This window comes from Eschrichtius robustus, chromosome 1 (genome assembly GCF_028021215.1).
Source record: "Eschrichtius robustus isolate mEscRob2 chromosome 1, mEscRob2.pri, whole genome shotgun sequence".
Taxonomy (NCBI): domain Eukaryota; kingdom Metazoa; phylum Chordata; class Mammalia; order Artiodactyla; family Eschrichtiidae; genus Eschrichtius; species Eschrichtius robustus.
This window is the reverse complement of record NC_090824.1, coordinates 191,816,892-191,835,631: the sequence shown is the minus strand read 5'-3', so window position 1 is coordinate 191,835,631 and position 18,740 is coordinate 191,816,892.

The following is an 18,740-nucleotide window of genomic DNA, read 5'->3' as shown; positions in this document are numbered from 1 at the left end:
GACAGAGAAAGACAAACACTGTATAATATCACTTATATGTGGAATCTAAAAAACAAAGCAAACTAGTAAATATAACAAAAAAGAAACAGGTTCACAGATATAGAGAACAAACTAGTGGTTACCAATGGGGAGAGGGAAGTAGGGAGGGGCAATATAGGGGTAAGGGATTAAGAGGTACAAACTACTATGTATAAAATAAATAAGCTGCAAGGTTATACTGTACAGCACAGGGAATATAGCCAATATTTAATAATAACTATAAGTGGAGTATAAACTTTAAATAATGTGAATCATTATGTTGCAGACTTGAAAATTATATAATATTGTACATCAACTATATCAATTTAAAATTAATTAATTAAACAAAATACTATAATAATTATTTCAAAAACTGAAAAAAATAAAAGGCAGAAGGTAGAAAATATTGAATCCTGCTTGATCTCTTTTAAACTGTTGATGTCACTGAATTTAGCAGTATTTCCAAAACATAAAACACAACACTCAGCCCTCTCCAGGCCTGTATTGATGGAGCAATACACAGACCTCTCTCAGCCAACTCTAATTTCATTCATTTACTTGTAGCTGTCCAGTTTTCCCAGCACCACTTATTGAAGAGACTCTCTTTTCTCCATTGTATATTCTTGCCTCCTTTGTCAAAGATTAATTTACCATAAGTGTGTGGGTTTATTTCTGGGCTTTCTATCCTTTCTATCCATTGAGCTAAATATCTGTTTCTATGCCAGTACAATACTCTTTTGATGACTGTAGCTTTGTAGTATAATCTGAAGTCAGGGAGTGTGATTCCTCCAGCTCCATTCTTCTTTCTCAAGATTGTTTTGGCTATTCAGGGTCTTTTGTGTTTTCACACAAATTAAAAAAATTTTGTTCTAGTTCTGTGAAGAATGCCATTTGTAATTTGATAGGAATTGCATTGAATCTGTAGTTTGCCTTGGGGAGTATGGTCACTTTAACAATATTGATTCTTCCAATCCAAGAACACAGTATATCTTTCCATCTGTTTGTGTCATCTTCAACTTTTTTCATTAGTGTCTTACAGTTTTCAGAGTACAGGTCTTTTGCCTCCTTAGGTAGGTTTATTCCTAGATATTTTATTCTTTTGATGTGATGGTAAATGGGATTGTTTCCTTAATTTCTCTTTCTGCCATTTTGCTGTTAGTGTATAGAAATGCAACCGATTTCTGTATATTAATTTTGTATCCAGCAAATTTACCAAATTCATTAATGAGCTCTAGTAGTTTTCTGGTAGCATCTTTAGGATTTTCTATGTATAGCATCATGTCACCTGCAAACAGTGACAGTTTTACTTCTTCTTTTCCAATTTGGATTCCTTTTATTTCTTTTTCTTCTCTGCTATGGATAGGACTTCCAAAACCATGTTGAATAAAAGTGGCGAGAGTGGACATCCTTGTCTTGCTCTTGATCTTAGAGGAAATGCTTTCAGCTTTTCACTGTTGAGTATGATGTTAGCTGTGGGTTTGCTATATACGACCTTTATTATGTTGAGGTATGTTCCCTCTATGCCCACTCTCTAGAGAGTTTTTATCATAAATGGATGTTGAATTTTACCAAAAGCTTTTTCTGCATCTATTGAGATGATCATATGATTTTTATTCTTCAATTTGTTAATGTGGTGTATCACACTGATTGATTTGTGGACATTGAAAAATCCTTGCATCCCTGGGATAAATGCCACTTGATATTGTATGTGATCCTTTCAATGAATTGTTGCATTCGGTTTGCTAGTATTTTGTTGAAGATTTTTGCATCTATGTTCATCAGTGATACTAGCCTGTAAATTTCTTTTTGCTGTGATATCTTTGTCTGGTTTTGGTATCATGGTGATGGTGGCCTTACAGAATGAGCTTAGAAGAATTCCTTCCTTTGCAAATTTTTGGAATAGCTTCAGAAGGACAGGTATTAACTCTTCTCTAAATGTTTGGTAGAATTCACCTGTGAAGCCATCTGGTGCTGGACTTTCATGTGTTACTGATTCATTAGAGTACTGGTAAACGGTCTGTTCGTATTTTCTATTTCTTCCTGGTTCAGTATTGGGAGATTGTACTTCTCTAAGAATTTGTCCATTTCTTCTAGGGTGTCCATTTTATTGGCCTATAGTTGCTCGTAGTATTCCCTTATGATCCTTTGTATTTCTGTAGCATCAGTTGTAACCTTTTCATTTCTGATTTTATTGATTTGGGTCCTCTCCTCTCTTTTCTTGATGAGTCTGGCTAAAGGTTTCTCAATTTTATCTTTTCAAAGAACCAGATTTTAGTTTCATTGAACTTTTTTCAGTCTCTATCTCATTAATTTCTCCTCTGATCTCTCTTTGATGTATTGACATAGCCCCTGGCTGGCCAGCCGGAATAGAGTGATGCTCAGCCCTCTTACAAGTGGACAGAATGGAGCAACACACCGCCCTCTCCTGGCCCATTTTGATGGAGCCATGCACAGACCTCGTAGGCTGGTTTGGATGGAGAGATACACAGCTGTATCCCAGCTGGGTTTTGATGGATGATACACAGCCCTCTCCTGGCCAGTTCTGACAGAGCAACACACAGCCCTCTCCTGGCCAAACGGGATGCAGGGACACGCCTGCTTCTTGCGTCTGGCCAAAACAGAGTGAAACATCACCCTCTCCCATCTGGATTTGATGGAGCTATACACAGCCCTCTCCCTACCCGCCACAGTAGAGTGACACACCACCCTCTCCTGGCCTGTTTTGATAGAGGGATACCCACTCTCCTCCCTGCCAGTTTGATGGAGAGATACACAGCCCTCTCAGGTCACGTTTTGATGGAGCAAAACACAACCTCACCAGGCCTGTTTTAATGGAGTGACACACAGCCCTCACCTTGCCTGCTGTGATAGTGACACACAGCCCTCTCCCGGCTCGCTGGGATGGAGGGAACTCAGCCCTCTCCTGGCCAGCCTGGATGGAGGGACATACCTTCATCTACTGGCTGGTTTTGATAGAGCAACACACAGCAATACACTTCGGCTGGTGTTGATACAGCAAAACATAGCCCTGTCTCAGCCAAACAGGATGGAGCGACATGCCTGCCTTTCCCATCTGGCCCAAATAGAGTGACACACCATCCTTTCCCATCTGTATTTGATAGAATGATACACTGCCCTCTCCTGGCCTGTTTTGATAGAGCGATACACAGTCTTCTCCCACCTGGTTTAATGGAGACATAGACAGCCCTCTCAAGGCATGTCTTTTCTTTTTTTTTTTAATGGAAATTATTTATTTATTTATTATTTTTGGCTGCATTGGGTCTTGGTTGCTGTGCACAGGCTTTCTCTAGTTGTGGAGAGCGGGGGCCACTCTTCGTTGTGGTGTGCGGGCTTCTCATTGCAGTGTCTTCTCTTGTTGCAGAGCACGGGCTCTAGGCGCACGGGCTCAGTAGTTGTGGCTCGCAGGCTCTAGAGCACAGGCTTAGTAGTTGTGGCACATGGGCTTAGTTGCTCCGCGGCATGTGGGATCTTCCCAGGCCAGGGATTGAACCCGTGTCCCCTGCATTGGCAGGTGGATTCTTAACCACTGGGATGGAGGGATATACCACCATCTACCGTCCAGTTTTTAAAGTGCAACACACAGCCCTCTCCTGTCCAACCTGGATGGAGCAACAGAGTGCACTCCCCTGGCCCATTTTCATGGACCCATACACAGCCCTCTCCAGGCCAGTTTTTATAGAGTGATACACAGCCCTTTCCTGGCCTGTTCTGAAGGAGCAAATCACAGCCCTTTCCCTGCCTGTTTTGCTGGAGAGATATAGAGCTCTCTCCCGGCCTTTTTAAGTGTAGGGAGACACACTGCCATCTGCCTGCTGGCTGGGATGGAGCGACACACCATCTCTCCTGGCCGGCTTTGATAAAGAGGTACACAGCCTTCTCCCAGCTGATGTGATGAGAGAGATACACAGCCTTCTCCTGGCCAGTTTTGAACAGAGACACACAGCTGTCTGGCTGGTTTTGATTGAGCAACACACAGCCCTCTCCTGGCCAACCTGGATGGAGTGACACATTGCCCCAATTCCTCTTTAATATCACATCTGGGGCATATTTCACCCCTGAATTCCTTCTAAGAAAACCATTAGAGGATATAAACAATATTATGTTTCAGAAAGACAAAAATGACAGCAATGTTGAGGAGATGGGGGAGGCATACATCAGGAAGACCAGAATGCTATTGTAATAGTCAAGACAATGGTCCAAACTATGACACTTCTTGTGGAAATGAAGAGAATTTGATAAATCGGAAGGATATCTGAGTGGAGAACTGATAGGACTGTGTGAGCAAATGAGTTCTGTGGTGAAGAAAAGAGTTAAAGAAAACTTGCACTTCAGATAATTGGATGGACGGTGATGTGCATTCTGAGATTGGAACAGGGAAACAAGAGCAGAGGAAGAACTATGAGCGCTAATACTGATACTTAGTGATTTGTGATTTCTTACTCCCCACAGTGTTCTCTGTTTCCTCCTCTCCCTCCCTCTCTCTTTATTATCTCTCCCTTGCATGTTCCTTAATTAAAACATATTTCAAGATTCAGTTAGCTCACTTTCATTTTCCCTTCTAATTTCAACACTCAAGAATTTGAGGGCTTATATACGGTCTGCTCTTCCACACCTCTGTGCCTTTGCAGATGCCGTTCTTCCTACCTAAAGTGTCTCCGCCATGCCTTGCTTGCATAGTGAATACCTACAGACCCACTTTTCGAGGCCTCAAACACACAACACCTCCATGATTGCATCCCCAGGCAATGTTACCCCTCCTGATAGCCTTCAGTAGGAATCTGTTCATACCTCCACTAGCACTTCTCATATTTAAATTGCAGTTGTTAGGTGACATGTTTGCCTCCTCAGCAAAGGCAAGGTCAAGGACTGGTGTTTTGCATTTTCTTGTCCCTGGGCCTAGCAGAACACCTGGCAAATAGTGCAAGCTCAAGAAATGTCCACTGAATAAGAAATTAATAAATCGATGAGTGGCATGAGGATTGACTAAGTTATAAGCGATGTGTAGAAAGGGGATTAGGGTGACAAAGACTGTAGCTCCTTCTCAGCATATGGGTACCATGGGAATGGGAGCCCTTCCTGCAGCCCCATGAATCCCTTCCATGGCTGGTCTGAATCTTTAGGTAGAATGAACCAAGAACAAGAGAGGGGCTAATGATTTTCTTAGGAGGAATTCAGGGGTGAAATATGCCCCAGATGTGATATTAAAGAGGAATTGGGGCTTTTCAGTAACTTCCACTTTCCATATATGATTTTAACTTCTCACATGATACCCTTTCATCATTTCTTGGATCTCCCTCAGTCCTGTCCTTTACTTTCTGATCTGAGGTTTAATGTAAGAAAACTCTGATGAGGGTCTCTCCAGGTAAGGTTGCCAGATTCAGCAAATAAAAGTACAGGATGCCATTTAAATTTAAATTTCAGTTAAACAACAAAATTTCTTTTCATAAAAGTATGTCCTGTGAAATATTTGGGACATACTTATGCTAAAAAACATTACTCACTGTTTATCTGAAATTCAAATGTCATGAGGCATCCCATCCTGTGTTTAATTCTGCAGCCCTGTCTCTAGCTCACTTTCTGCCAAGGATTAAGAAGGCACTCTGCACCCTGCACCTTTGATATATCAAACTGAGCTCAAACAGAGGTGACTGATGTGGGTCAGTGGGTAAAGCAGAGCAGACACAGATGAATCTGTGCAAAAACAGGCTGGTGACTACAGGGTCCTTGCTTGACCCAGGCTTTTTTACCAGTAGCAGCACTGAGCAAAATAATGTAATAGTTACGACCCCAAAGTTTGAAGTCACATGTCCTTGAGTTCAATTCCTTGCTCTGGCTCACTCACGACTTGTAATGCTAGGCAAATTACTTAACTTCTCCAAGCTTGAATGTCCTTATATAAAACAAGGATAGATGCAAAAATTCTCAACAAAATGTTAGCAAACCAAATCCAAAACACATAAAAATGATCATACACCACGATCAAGTTGGATTCATCCCAGGGTCACAAGGATGGTTCAACATATGCAAATCAATCAATGTGATACACCACATCAACAAAAGAAAAGACAAAAACCACATGATCATCTCAATAAATACAGAAAGAGCACTTGATAAAATTCAACATCCTTTCATGACAAAAACTCTTACCAAAGTGGGTACAGAGAGAACATATCTCAACAAAATAAAAGCCATTTATGACAAACCCAGAGCCAACACAATACTCAATGGTGAAAAGATGAAAGCCTTCCCGCTAAAATCTGGAACAAGACAAGGATGCCCACTCTCACCACTTCTATTCAACATAGTTTTGGAAGTCCTAGCCACAGCAATCAAAGAAGAAAAAGAAATAAAAGGTATCCAAATTGGAAGGGAAGAGGTAAAATTGTCATTATATGCAGATGACATAATACTATACATAGAAAACCCTAAAGACTCAACACAAAAACTACTAGAACTGATAAATGAATTCAGCAAAGTAGCAGGATACAAGATTAACATATAGAAATCTGTTGCATTTCTTTACACTAACAATGAAATATCAGAAAGGGAAAGTAAAAAAACAATCCCTTGTAAAATTGCATTAAAAAAAAATACTTAGGAATAAACCTGTCCAAGGAGGTGAAAGACCTATATGCTAAGAACTATAAAACACTGATAAAGAAAATTGAAGATGATCTAAAGAAATGGAAAGATATCCCATGGTTTTGGATTGGAAGAATTCATACTGTTAAAATGGCCATACTTCCCAAAGCCATCTATGGATTTAATGTGATCCCCATCAAATTATCCATAACATTTTTCACAGAACTACAGCAAATAATCTGAAAATTTATATGGAACAACAAAAGACCCAGAATTGCCAAAGCAATCCTGAGGAAAAAGAACAAAGCTGGAGGCATAACCCTCCCAGACTTCAGACAATACTGCAAAGCTACAGTAATCAAAACAGCGTGGTGGGCTTCCCTGGTGGCGCAGTGGTTGATAGTCTGCCTGCCAACGCAGGGGACACGGGTTCGAGCCCTGGTCCGGGAAGATCCCACATGCCGCGGAGCAACTAGGCCCGTGAGCCACAACTACTGAGCCTGCGAGTCTGGAGCCTGTGCTCCGCAACAAGAGAGGCCGCGACAGTGAAAGGCCCGCGCACTGCGATGAAGAGTGGCCCCCACTCGCCACAACTAGAGAAAGCCCTTGCACAGAAACGAAGACCCAACATAGCCAAGAATAAATTAAAAACAAAAACCAAAACAACAACAACAAACAGCATGGTACTGGCACAAAAACAGACATATGGATCAGTGGAACAGAATAGAGACCCCAGAAATAAACCCACACACCTATGGTCAATTAATCTTCGACAAGGGAGGCAAGAATACGCGATGGAGAAAAGACAGTCTCTTCAGCAAGTGGCGTGGGGAAAGCTGGACAGCCACATGGAAATCAATGAAGTTAGAACACACCCTCACACCATACACAAAATAAACTCAAAATGGCTTAAAGACTTAGACATAAGACATGACCCCATAAAACTCCTGGAAGAAAACAGGCAAAACATTCTCTGACATAAATCATAGCCATGTTTTCTTAGGTCAGTCTCCCAAGGCAATAGAAATAAAGCAAAAATAAACAAATGGGACTTAATCAAACTTATAAGCTTTTGCACAGAAAAGGAAACCATAAACAAAAAAAAAAGATAACCTATGGACTGTGAGAAAATATTTGCGAATGATGCAACTGACAAAGGCTTAATTTCAAAAATATACGAACAGTATGTACAACTCAATAACAAAAAAACAAAAACCCAATCAAAAGATGAGCAGAAGATCTAAAAAGACATTTCTCCAAAGAAGACATAGAGATGGCCAATAAGCACATGCAAAGATGCTCAACTTCACTAATTATTAGAGAATGAAAATCAAAACTACAATAAGGTATCACTTCACACTGGTCAGAATGGCCGCCTTTAAAAAGTCTACAAATAACAAATGCTGGAGAGGGTGTGGAGAAAAGGGAACCCTCCTTCATTGCTGGTGGGAATGTAAATTGGTGCAGCCACTATGGAGAACAGTACGGAGTTTCCTTAAAAAACTAAAAAAACCCATTGCCATATGATCCAGCAATCCCACTCCTGGGCATATATCTGGAGAAAAACATAATTCGAAAAGATACATGCATCCCAGTGTTCATTGCAGCACTATTTACAATAACCAAGACATGGAAGCAACCTAAATGTCCATTGACAGATGAATAAATAAAGAAGATGTGGTAATATATACAATGGAATACTACTAAGCCATAAAAAGAATGAAATAATGCCGTTTGCAGCATCATGGATGGACCTAGAGATTAACATACTAAGTGAAGTAAGTCAGAAAGAAAAAGACAAATATATGATATCACTTATACGTGGAATCTAAAATATGATACAAATTAACTTTTTTACAAAACAGAAACAGACAGTCATGAAAAACAAACTTATGGTTACCAAAGGGGAAAGGGGTGTGGGAGGATGAATTAGGAGTTTGGGATTAGCAGATACAAACTACTATATATAAAATAAACAACTAGGTCCTACTGTATAGCACAGAGAACTATATTCAATATCCTGTAATAAACCATCATGAAAAAGAATATATATGTGTATATATGTACACATATATATGTATATATATAATTGAATCATTTTGTTGTATACCAGAAACTAACAAGACATTGTAAATCAACTCTACTTCAATAAAAAAAAAAAGAAATATGACTTCAGGCATGCTATTTAACGCCTATGGGCCTTACACTTAAAGGGAATGTCAATAGTTAACTTTCTCATTTAGTTGTCACGAAAATTAAATAAAAGAGACAAAACATATTGGAAAAGTATCTGGTCCATAATAAGCACCCAGTACATATTAACTGTTATTGTTATCATGTATTATCTCATCCAGTTCTCATAATCTTTTAAGTAAACAGGCAGATTATCATTTCACTTTTGCAGGTAAATAAACTGATCTTGCAGAGGGAAAGTTACTTGAGCATGGACACAGGTAGATGTGGCACACCTGGGGCTGAAACCTAAGAAGTCCTTCAATTCCTTCTGTTATAAAGCATCTACTTCTTTCACGTCTGTTCTAAGCACATAGAGGGCCACAAGGCAGCCTGCAGAATTCCCATTAATTAATTTTTGCTCTGCAAAAGCAGTGAGCTCTTAACCCGTCTCCATTCAGAATGATAGGTCAGAAAACCAGACAGTGCAAATATTTAGTAACAGAGCCTTATGAGTTGTTCTAAATGTAACTTGGCAGAACTCACACCGTCGGCCACCCACTGTCTACCAGCACGACACACAGGCAGACACTCCAACAGAGTTACTGCAGGGATGGCTTCAGAGACTACTGTGTCCATCACTGTGGTAAAGTGAAAGGTGAGTGTTGTATCCTAGAGACCAGTCCCAGGTCGGTCTCTCATGAACTCTGAAAGTGGTTAAATCAGTTCACAGCTTGAACCTCAGTTTCTTCATCTGTAAAATGGGATAACTATCAGCTTCACCAGGTCAAGTGAACATGCTTTTGTAATCACTTTGTAAACCGTAAAAACTGTATAAATATCAGCATTACTGTATTTTTTCAGAACTTTGTGTTTAGATTGACTAAGAAACTCAGTCAGGTAGTTAATGTAAATAAAGGCTACCTCATATTATATTTGAAAGGAGAAAACATTCAACTATTGTATTTGTTGATTTGTTTCTGGTATGCCAAATTTCTTAATTTTTATTATTTTTTTCAACAGTTTCAAATTTCTTAATATTTTAACAGCATTTCAAAATTTTCATAATCTCTAAGCACTAGAGGAGAAAGCTACTATGAATCATTCTGTTGCTATTATTATTAATAATAGTAATAATACTACAGTGAGCATCTATTGTGGGCTTACCTTAGTCCTGGTAAGCCTAAGTGGTAAGTGGTTTATATGATATAGATATATAGATATATGTATATGCATATATATACATACATATATGGTATATATTAGAGATATATAAAGTATCCTTTAATCTTGACAATAACACAATGAGGAAACAGAGTAGTTAAGCATTGTTTACAAGGTCACATGGTGAATTTTTTGTTGAAGACACGATTCAAACTCAGGTATGTAGGACTCCAAAACGTGACCCACCACACTCTAATAACTCTCATTATATATGTGATCCAAGGGCCGTGGCCAAGGATTCAACCTTCACACACACTCCAATCTAGGGCTCCTTTCATATCGAAAAGTTAGCATTTAGTGTCATGATAAAATAAAAAGTTGATAAAATTAAACTGTTATGCAAGTAGGCACATAGAAACACAGAAAAAAGGAACTCACTTTTCATGCAAGGAATCTCTGGCTTGCACCTGGTAAATGTCTCCAGGGACAATTGCTTGAAGGCAGTATTATATCATATAAATAACATGCTCTGTAGAGTTTTTAAAAAAATGTAGGTTCCAACCCTGACTCAGCCACTTTCTAGATTTGTGATTTTAGGTGTGCTATTTAATTCCTCTGAGCATCTGTTTTCTTTCCTGTAAAACTGTACTCCTATCACTGAACTGAATAAGGATCAGGCCGTGTGATGAATGCACAAGCCAGCACTTGCACGTCACAAATGGGCCTTTTCCATCTTTCCCCTTCCTGTAACGAAAACAAAGCAATTCTGGTCACCGTGGTTGCCCTGAGTTTTATGTGAGGGTCATGTCCATATATGTGGGCACTTGATTAAATGTCAAGAGTAAGAGACCTGCAGTTACAGTTCCATCTTCTCTTGCTATTTGTAAGATCTTCTGCAAGTCGCTTAATCTTCTCAGTTTCTTAGTCCAGTGAGCTAAAATCTGCATACTCCACAAGATTGGTCAAGTGTGAAATTACACAGTAGATGTAAAATCATTATCTACAGAACTATCAGATGATATACAGGTGATAGAATTTCTCCTTATCATCATTATACTACTTTCAATCTTATAATACACTTGCAGTTAGATCATAACTTTTCTGTCAAACACAATGTAGCTCATTACAGAGTGTTTAAAAATCCAGATTTTAATACCAGACAGACATGGGATTGAATTCTGTTTCTGTCACTTATCAACTCTGTGACTTTGACCAGCTCCTAAACCTCTCACAACTTCCATTCCTTTACGTTTAACTTGGGATAATAATTTTGCCTCCCCCGTAGGGTTGCTGTGAGAATAAAATGAGATAATGCATGTACATTGCCTGTCACAGGTGTGTGCTCAGTAAATGTTACCTATGATTTTATCATCCTCATTATTATCATGACCACAGGCCCAGGGATTACATGAGAAAAATACATTAAAACCAGGCATTCTGAATTTCAGCCCCGGCACTGGCATTTCCTAACTGTTTAACTCTGAACAAGTTACTTAACCTCCGTGAGCTTCAGTTTTCTCATCTGGAAAGAGGATCAATGTCTACCTAAGAAGCAATATCTGTTGGTCTGTTTAGTTTTAGGAATAAATGACATAATGCACGTGAAGACGTTAACTAGGCAGGCATTAAATGTGCAGTAAGGATCATTATCTGAGGCTATAGAATTAGTGAGAGGGGGTATAAAAGGCTCTAGGGCTCCCTGCAGTGAAAGAAACTTCCCTTTCCTCCAGCTGAGAATCATCCCTGAGATTCTGTTCTGTTTTTCAGGTGACAAGCCAGAGGGAAAGCCAGATGGCTCAGGCAAAAAACCAGAGCCAGAGTTCCCCAAATTCCTAAACCTTGTGGGCAAGGAGATCATTGAGAATGCAGTGGAGTTCATCCTCCGTTCCATGACGAGGAGCACCTAAAAACGGAGACAAGCCTTGCTTCTGTCCATTTCATTGTTGGTAATGACCACATTGTGTTAAAATCAGAGAGAAATGAAATTACATGCATGCCAATGTATCGTTTAATTGAAAAGGGTTGCCTACCTTAAGATATATTGTATTTGCATCTGAATGAATTTCCCTGAACTCTTTTGGGGTAAGCACCTTCCACATGGAATTTATGGAACAAGGGGTTCCATAAAATATTTTTTATATCAGGACCAAGTAGGGAGGAAGAAGAGCACTGGACCACAAGACAGAAAGCCAGGTTCCGGTCCTGACACATGTGCTACTGACTGGGGGATCTGGGGTCAGGTTCTCCCTCTCTGAGTGCCTCCGTCTGCTCATCTGTAAAGTTAAAGGAATAAAGGACCAACCCAGTGCAGATACTGTAATTCTTTGGTGAAGGGGGTGGGTAGTGATGTGTTCATTAATGAGAGGTGTGATGCATCCTGCCTCTATGTTCTAGCTTGAGTAACTCAGGAGGCTTAGCAGAGACAGTAGCTCATCTCCCTCAGAGAGACAATCTTGAGAACTTCTCTTATGGGGGTTTGCTTTGATCACGAGGAATTGCCTTGATGCCAGACTGCACAGCCCAGAATCTTCCCATTGTTTTCAACCTGCTTCCAAGTTCCTGTGCCCAACTCCTAATGCATCCTACCCAAGAGTACCTAGCTCTGATTTTTACTCCTACTTTACCCAGTTCTTCATTGTCCCGACATTAATCTCCCAAATTTCAGTTCTTAAGAATCCAATTCATTCTTCTGAGTCACTAGGTGCTTTCGATCTCCACCTCTGCAACACATCGCCTTCTTTTTGATGGAGCAACACACAGCCTCTCCCAGCTGGCTGGGATGGAGCCACATACAACCCTCTCCAGGCCGGCCAAGTGAAAGAACTTTGATTTTAAAAAGAATGGGAAAGTGCATAGTGGTTAAAAAAAAAAAAAAAAAAAAAAGTACTGATGTGTACTGTATCACTAATCTTCAGAATTTGAGAAGCCCAATTTTTAGATAATGAAAATCCTTTCTTAGTCACTATTTGTAATATGTTTATTATTAAAAGATTTTTAGTAAATAAAGAATGAGAGGTAGCTGAGGAGTAAATGTCTGACAATGATAGAATGATATTACCTGGTCTCCAGACACATTGCCTATGTCTGCTGGAGAGTTCCATTTGGATGTCCTGTAAGCAATTCACGTTTAATGCATATTAGCATATGCATTAAATAGCATTATTTAATAGCATTATTTTATTTTTTTCTCCTATTGCCCAGTCCCTTGTGGTTCCTGTTCCATTTATTATACCATTGATTATGATACCAAGGAAATCAGGACCCATTTGCTAAACTTCTCTTTCCTTATCCTATTTTAATCAATTAGGGAAAATAATAAGAATTTTGCCTCCAAAATTATTTTTAGAATAATTCAAATCCTCTTAAGTAGTGTATGAAATACTTGCATTGCTGCAACATTAGTTTCTTCCTTTAGTCTTATTCCCACTTGAATCCATTCTCTCCACCATCATCAATCCAAAATAGAATATTGGTACTTAAACTTTATAGAAAAACCCAGATCTTTGAGGCTGACATATATATTAGCACATGATAAATATGATAAACAAATGTTGACTTAAAATATGCTATATGACACTTCACAAGCTACACACTAATAACTTATTCTAATTAAATAATTTAAAATCTATTCTTAATTAACTATACAGATTTGAAAAAGAAAAAGGAAAAGGAAGGCAAAGTCAGGAGTCAGACTGTTTTCAAGTTCTGGGTCCACCAGTTACTAAGTTCATTTGGCTACCCTCAGCACTGCTGTGTTTACCTGTGAAATTCAAATGGTAGAGTATATAGTTCCTAACAGTAGGAAAGAGACTAATTTTGAAGTATTTAATTAATTAATTAGAAAAAGCATACCTTATGAGATATTTATAGGGCCTCAGATTATACTATAGTGGCAAACATTTTACAGGAAGTTACTATAGCTATGGATTATTTAATATCTAAGTCAAATAGACAAGAGATGCCAAAGTTCAACTTTATGTCTGTAATGCGAAGTAAGCCTATGTAATTGAGATATTGTGATTATGTAGTAAAATCAAAATTAGAAAATTGAGTCAGATGATTTCTCAGGCTCATCAAATATCTAAAATTTGGAGCGTGATTCATACACCTGTGTTATATTAACAGTTAAAACTGCCATCTTAACACAACTTTGTCTGCATTTTGAGAAATGGCCACCAGAGGGCAGGAAGAACCAGCCTACGAGGTCCACAGGATTATATTAGAATAAATATTTTCAACTAATTATCACATACAGGCACACCTAGGAGATATTGTGGGTTTGGTTCTAATCACCATAATAAAGAGAGGCACAGAAATATTTTGGTTTCTTAGTGCATATAAAAGTTATGTTTAGGGACTTCCCTGGTGGTGCAGTGGTTGAGAATCCGCCTGCCAATGCAGGGGACATGGGTTCGATCCCTGGGCCAGGCATATCCCACATGCCGCAGAGCAACTAAGCCCGTGCACCGCAGCTACTGAGCCTGCGCTCTAGAGCTCGTGAGCCACAACAACTGAGCCCACGCACCACAACTACTGAAGCCCACGCGCTCTAGGGCCCGCGTGTTGCAACTACTGAGCCCGTGTGCTGCAGCTACTGAAGCCTGAGCGCCTAGAGCCCATGCTCCGCCACAAGAGAAGCCATCGCAATAAGAAGCCCGCACACGGCAAGGAAGAGTAGCCCCTGCTTGCCACAACTAGAGAAAGCCCGTGAGCAGCAATGAAGACCCAATGCAGTCAAAAATAATAAAAAAATTAAAATAAATTTAAAAATTTAAAAATGATTTAAAAAGTTATGTTTACACTATACTGCAGTCTATTAAGTGTGCAATAGCATTATGACTAAAAAAACTAATATACGTACCTTAATTAAAATGTTTTACTTCACTTCACTGTACAGTAGAAACTAACATGACATTGTAAAACAACTATACTCCAATTAAAAAAAAAATGCTTCACTGATAAAAGATGCTAACCATCATATGACAATGCAGGTGTGCCACAAACCTTCAACTTGTAAAGAATGCAATATCTGCAAAGCACAATAAAGAGAAGTACAATAAAATGAAGTATGATGTCTGTAATTATTATACAATTATTTTCCTCAGTTGTGATTTCTAAATAAGTCACGTTATTCATCTATACGGGTCACATAAGTACATAGTTACTTATGTAACTATTTCCAACGCTCAAGTACAGCACATTCTAAATAATAATCTACTTGACTTACAATTTGTGAACTTTTTCTATATCTACTATAAATAAAATAATGATATTAAAATATATTTATAAAAAAATACACGTCATTGCTAAACTTTTTGCCTACTCAGGGAAATATAAAAATGACTTTCTCATATTGCTTCTTATTATGAACTGGTTCAGAAACTTATGAAGTAAAGACATGCGCTGATTTATTATATATTATAATATATAATATATCACAATATAATCAATATATTATAAAACTAATCTCACAACATCCACATTTAAAAACACAGTCAATCTCCTGCAACACTGTTCCATTCAACACGGCTTCACTGTTAAGTTCCAAAAATATTCTATGCATATCAAACATATCAACGCATACATAGAAGTGTATGTGTTATATTCATCAAATCTTAAACCTTGCTTCGTTCACTGAGCATGGGGCCTTGAACACTCTCCCTATGAGCAAGTGTAGATATACCACATGGATTTTACAAGTGGTAGAGTATTTCTTTCTAGGGATGTTTCAATAATTTCTTTAATTAAGTCTCTAGTCCTCCATTCGAAGGCATATAGACAAAATGAGTTCTAGTATACAAACTAACGTGTGTACGCTCCAGAATACAAAACTCAAGTGCATTTAAAAAATGAATTATTTCCTTGGAATCAACTTAATTCCAACCAGGCTGATGAAAAGCTAAATCTCATCACTAACTAAAGGTGAATTTTCTCTGTTCCTTTCCCAGTTATGAGTGTTCTGCTGTTTTTGCGCCGGACTTGGAACACGACATCCTCCAGAAGACTGTGAATCCTCTCTGAGGGCTGGTCCTGCAAACCAGGGGACAAAGCAGCCATCAGGCCTGAGGAAAAGCCCTCCCTCACACCCCTTATTGCTGCAGGTGCTGAGGGAGGGGACTCTGCCTTGATCCATTTCCGAAGCTCTCCCTTTGCCCTCTTGTGTCCAGGACAGTTAGTGTCCTTCACTGAACAGGTTCCAAGGACTTGAAAAGCCTCTGCCTTCTGGAGGCTCCTTTCACTTTTCTTCTCTACCCAGATGTCTCAGACAACAAATTACAAAGCCTAACTCCAGCAGAAAATGAAGGAAGAGGGAAGAAGGAAAAGGAAAGAAGAGAGGCATACATTCAAACATTTAGTTTATTTCTATTTTTTTTTTTCTATTTCACACAGTGCTGCAATGAAGAACTGTTGAATCAAAGGTAACTGTATTCACAGCTTTGAAATGGTCACAATACCATCCAAAGAGGATGCATCAAGGTATGTTCCCATCAGTAATGCACAAGGGCCTTTCCCCACATTCTCATGTGTATATGGTAAAGTTTTAAAATTTATTAATAGGTAAGCTACTTTAATGTAGTCTAAGGTTGCAATTATTTCATTATACTTGATATCAGTACATTTTCATGTGTTTATATCTTTGCCATTCATATTATTCTCCTTTTAAAATTTTTTGTAATTCTTCCTCAAGAAATTCGAAGTGGCCTACAAGAAGCCATAATAGGGTAGTTCAAATTAAGATTTTATAAAAATATTCAAATAATTTAGAGAAAGGACAAAGACATTCTAGAAATCTGGAATTAAACTGAGTTGTAAATTTGGCTAGAAGACATAAGGGCTGATATATAATATCAATAATATTTGATACCCGATATCAGATATCATCCAATAAATGAATACTTTTGTATTATTGTGAAGAAAGAAAACTTTTCTTAGGACAGAAATTCACAAAAATTATCTTGTAGTCCTATAATGTAGGTTATCTTTCCTATTAAACAAACAAATAATGACAAAAACAAAATTATAGTAAAGATAAAAAGGTGAGATGTGGTTTTCTATACCTGAAGAATACAAAATTCATAAAACTAAAATACTAGGTGTAATGGAGTAATGTTAGCATCTAATGGCATAACATCCCTCCTTTTTGCCCCTCCTCCCAACTTTGAGAACTAAAATTCAGAATCTATCCATGAACAAAAGTGCCTCTGTGGGAGTTGTGGCATCTGGCACCATATGCCAAGGGACCCAGGAAGAGTCTTGCCTACCTGTGCATACAGAACTTGGTACAGGCTGTGGAACCAGCAGGAACCAGTGAACCAGCCCCAACACCATCCACTCTTGGCCATAGTTGGGGAAAACCTGGAGAGTACTGATTTGGGCAGACAGCCACAGATGAGAGAGCCTTTTTTGAAGTCCAGGCTTCCTGGGCAAAGATTCAGCCTGCCATCAGAGCAGAAACAAAACAAAATAAAGCAAAACGAGTTTGGATGCACTGGCGAGGGTAAGGGGAACTTTGCAAGGTCTGCCCCTCCACAAGACAGAACAGCAGAGGGCCAAACAAGCTGGCAGTGAACTCTCCTGTGAGGAAAGAAAGATAGGTGAGTGAATGCCCAGCTTCCCAGCTGTGCAGGGCAATGCTGGAGAAACCCATTTCTCTCTTTCTGTGCCCAGAATATTGAGGCAGATCTCCACGACTCTGGAGAGGAAGGAAATCAAGAAAAGGGTAGATAAGAAATATTGCAGAGCAGTAAAAGGACACTGTTACTACTGAATGCTTTCAGAACTCCAGCAGTAAGCCTTCCCACAAGCTGCTGGGCAAACTTTACCTGAGGATTTGCCCCACCTGGCCTGCAGACACCCCCAGTGCACCACATGTTAAACTCACTGTGCAGCCAGCTCTTTTAGGTACTCCTGAGTGTGACAGTGAGAGCCAGCACAAACAAACAGGAAGTTCATGCATGAAACAGGCCAGGGTCTGTGGGCAGGGAGAAACTGCAAATTTGAGCTGTAGTGACACCTTCTGGAAAACAAAAGAGAGGTTTCCAGCAGCCAGCCTGATGTGTAGTAAGATCTAAAGAAAAGATACAAGCTTGAGAATCATGCTACCAGAGGGAGCAAGAAGCATGGATCAGGTGTATTCATTCAAGGTCAGAGAAAGTCCCAGATATAAGCAGGACCAAAAAAAGCATATTCCACCTGAAGGCAACTAGTAAAGATTTGAGAGGTAACTTCTACTTTAAATGCAAAAACAGCAACACAAACTTCAAGGAATATGAAAAATCAAGGAAACATAAAATCACCAAAACCCCTCCCCAAAAAATCCTCAATATGCCACCAGTAAGTTAAACAAAGACACAGAATCCTGTGATTTACCTTATGAAGAATTCAAAATAGTTGTTTTGAGGAAACTAAATGAGCTGCAAGAAAACAGAAACACAACTGAATGAAATCAGAAAAACAATACATTAACAAAATGAGAAATTTAAAAGAGAGAAATAAAAAAGAAACAACAGAAGTTCTGAAGCTGAAGAACTCAGTGAATGAAATGAAGAATGTAAGGGAGAGCATCAGTATCAGAATAGACAAAACAGAAGATAGAATCAGTGAGCTAGAGGATAGGAACTTTGACATAACTGAGTCAGAGGAGAAAAAAAAGAATAAAAAAGAATGGAAAAAGCCTATGTGATCAATGGGATCAAAAAATCCAGTATCAGAAACATTGGAGATTCAGAAGAAGAGAGGGAGGAGTGGGCAGAGAGATTTTTTAAAGAAACAATAGCTGTAAA